Raw genomic sequence first — 3793 nt, forward strand, 5'->3', positions numbered from 1 at the left:
TCCTAGCTGAAGTTACAAATGCAATCCAGTGTCCAGCTTTCTTCTGGGACATTCAATTTTGGGGGATCCTTGAACCCCAAACAATTGTTTCTTCAACTGTTTCTTCAAGCCACAAGGAATGGCCACATATAGGCACCCTTTATAATAGTCATAGCTGGGCACACAGTATGTAGCCAGAATTAAAAACTGCCCAGCCAAATCCTTTCCAAATTCGTAGTGAGCAAAATAAAATAGTTGATTCAGATCAGTTTTAAAATAATAAGTTATGCAGCAATGAATAACTAGAACTGGAATTAACCAACAATCGTCTGAAAACTCAAAAGAGAAGTTTTAAAATGAAAAGTAGTTTGGAGTTGTTATACATGGGACTGGAAGAATTTTTGTTACTTCAAAAATAGAGACCATTAATATATTATTTGAGGACATCAAAAAAAGTAATGAGACTGTCTTATATTTCATTCTGGGAGGAAAGGTATGCCCCACAGAGCTGATTAAAAATAGCAGTTGTAAAAAGTAATTATGTTGCTTCCTTCTTGCATCATGCTGAGTCTAGCTTATTTAATAAATCCGGTTCCAAGCTACATAGAACACCACCAACTCCATCATCACCATTGCCATTACAAGAAATTAGTGTGTCCTGATTAAGTTGTTAAAGGCTTCTATTAAAACACATTTATTTTGGGAGACATAATCTCTCCTTAACCCGATTTTAGTGATTAGCTAATTACCATTGGGTTAGTTGTAGATGATTCTGTAAAAGACAGATCCTTTTGAATGAGATGTTGCAGCCCAGGAAGCCAGTGCCTCAGAAGACTGCAGAGAAAGAGAATTGAAAGAATCAGAAAGAGAGTAAACCCAAAAGACAGTGATTTTGTATTTTCCTAGTTCCATCTACGTACGGAAATTATCTTCTACGTGAATTATCTTCAGCTTCTTTTTATGTGCGACCCATCTTCTTCCCTGAACGATGAAAGCAGTGAGTTTAAGCTTCCTCTATGAGTTACCCACAGCAATGGAATCTATGATCTGACAGCATCTATGATCTGACAGCAACCCCCAGCCAAAAGCCAGTGGGAAAATGGGACCTCAAGCCTCAAATCACAGAACACTAATTCTGCCTACAACCTCAATGAATTGGGAAGCAGATTCTTTCCCATAGCCTCCTTGAAGGAGCACAAGTCAGCTGACACCTAATTTTCACCTATAAGATCCTGAGCAATAGACCACCCACCTCAAGCCCAGATATGTGACCTCCAGAACTGTGAGCTCCTATGTAGGTATTCTGCTTAAGTGCTGAATTAGACATAATTTGTTCACAGAAATAGAAAATTAATATGGGACATAGATCATAATTTTACTAGATCTAATCCACCTCCAGAAACATAAGGTTAATTGTGTGTCAACTTTTTTAACATTAGAAATCACTTTGGGGGTGCCTGGGGGGCTCAGTCGGTTAAGCATCCGACTTCGGCTCAGGTCATGATCTAGCAGTTGATAGGTTTGAGCCCCGCGTCGGGCTCTGTGCTGACAGCTCGGAGCCTGGAGCCTGCTTTGGATTCTGTGTCTTCCTCTCTCTCTCTGTTCCTACCCTGCTTGTGCTCTCTCAAAAATAAATAAAGGTTAAAAAATTTTTTTAAAAAGAAATCACTTTTGTATGTACATTATTGAGTCCAAATAAAGGCAAATCCACATATAAAATATGTATCAGGTATCTTCGGGAATTTTTTAATTTTAAAATTTTATTTTTTTATATTTTGTAGACAGAGTGCACGTGTGCTGCATGTGCAAGCTGGGGAGAGGCAAAGGGAGAGGGAGGGAGAGAGTCTCAAGCAGTCTCCATGCTCAGGGTGGAGATTGACGCAGGGCTCAATGTCAGGACCTAGAGATCCTGACCTGAGCCAAAATCTAGGGGTGGTCACTGACTGAACCATCCATGTGGCTCATGGGAATTATTAGTTTTGGGGTTTTTCTTAATTTTTTAAATATTTATTCACATTTGAGAGACAGAGCATGAGTGGGGGAGGGGCAGTGAGAGAGGGAGACACAGAATCCGAAGCAGGCTCCAGGCTCTGAGCTGTCAGCACAGAGCCTGCCACGGGGCTCGAACCCACGAACTGTGACCTGAGCCAAAGTCAGACACTCAACCGACTGAGCCACCCAGGTGCCCGGGGAATTATTAGTTTTAAATAAATGTATCCTGTAATTACTTTTCTTTTTTTTTTTTTCATTATTCTTGTTTTCATCATGATAAGTGTCCTCTTAAATCCCCATCACTATTTCAGCCATCCACCACCCACCGCCCCTCTGGTAATCATCAGTTCTCTAGAGTTAAGGGTCTGTTTCTTGGTTTGTCTTTCTCTCTCTTTCTTTTTTTTCCTTTGCTCATTTGTTTTATTTCTTAAATTCCACATATGAGTGAAATCATATGGTATTTGTCTTTCTGTGATGGACTGACTTTCTTAGCATTATTCTAGCTCCATTCGTGTTGTTACAAATGGCAAGATTTCATTCCTTTTGTGGATGAATAATAGTCCATTGTATACATGCCACATCTTCTTTATCCATTCATCAGTCAGTGGACACTTGGGCTCTTTACATAATTTGGCTATTATATATAATACTGCAATTAATATAGGGGTGTATATATCCCTTTGAAGTAGTGTTTTTGTATTTTTGTAGTAAATACCCAGTAGTGGGATTACTAGATCATAATGTGGCTCTATATTGAATTTTTTGAAGAACTTCCATACTGTTTTCCAGAGTGGCTGCACCAATTTGTATTCCCACCAACAGTGCACAAGTGTTCTTTTCTCCACATCCTACCAACACTTGTTTCTTGTGTTTTTTATTTTAGCCATTCTGATAGGTGTGAGGTGATACCTCGTAGTTGTGGTTTGCATTTCCCTGATCATGAGTGATGTTGATGTTCTTATGTCTGTTGGCCATCTGCGTGTTTTCTATGGAGAAATGTCTGATCGTGTCTTCTGCCCATTTTTTAATTGGATTGTTTCTTGGGTGTTGAGTTCAATCATTTCCTTATATATTTTGGATATTAACCCTTTATCAGGTCATTTGCAAATATCTTCTTTCCTTCCATAGGTTGCCTTTTAGTTTTGTTGCTTGTTTCCTTTGCTATACAGAAGCTTTTTATTTTGATGCAGTCCCTGCAGTCCATTTTTGTTTTTATTTCCTTTGCCTCAGGAGACATATCTGGAAAAATGTTGCTGTGACAGATACCAGAAAATTTACTGCTTGTGCTCTCTTCAAGGATGTCTCCGGTTTCACGTCTCCATTTTGAGTTTACTTTTATGTATGGTGAAAAGAAAGCGGTCCAGGTTCATTCTTTTGCATGTAGCTGTCCCATTTTCCAAACACCATTTGTTGAAGAGACTGTCAAAGATGTGCTCACTTCAGTAGCACATATGCTAAAATTGGAATGGTACAGAGAATATACGCATAGCCCCTGCTCAAGGACGAGATGAAGAGACTTAATGAGATGAGATGAGATGAAGAGTAATTAACCATGTCATTGTGAGGTTATTTCTGGAGTTTCTATTGCATTCCTTTGATCTATGCATCTGATTTTTATGTCAATACCATACTGTCTTAATTATTACTGCTTTGTAATATAACTTGAAATTTGGAATTGTGATACCTTCACATTTTTCTTTTTCAAGGTTGCTTTAGTATTTGAGGGTTTTTTTTGTTGTTGTAGTTCCACACAAATTTTAGGATTATTTACTACATTTCTATGAAAATGCTCTTGGTAGTTAGCTAGGGATTCCATTAAATG

At 38.5% G+C, this 3793-nt stretch overlaps 1 non-coding gene across 1 annotated transcript; it reads left to right on the forward strand.

The window, feature by feature from the left end:
- The first annotated feature begins 3401 nt into the window (after nucleotides 1-3401).
- Nucleotides 3402-3508, forward strand: LOC121010906 (U6 spliceosomal RNA). The gene has a single exon (XR_005781421.1). It is a non-coding gene; the product is annotated as a U6 spliceosomal RNA (small nuclear RNA).
- The last annotated feature ends 285 nt before the right edge of the window (nucleotides 3509-3793 follow it).

Source organism: Herpailurus yagouaroundi, unplaced genomic scaffold, assembly GCF_014898765.1.
Source record: "Herpailurus yagouaroundi ecotype Mexico unplaced genomic scaffold, PumYag 192, whole genome shotgun sequence".
Taxonomy (NCBI): Eukaryota; Metazoa; Chordata; class Mammalia; order Carnivora; family Felidae; genus Herpailurus; species Herpailurus yagouaroundi.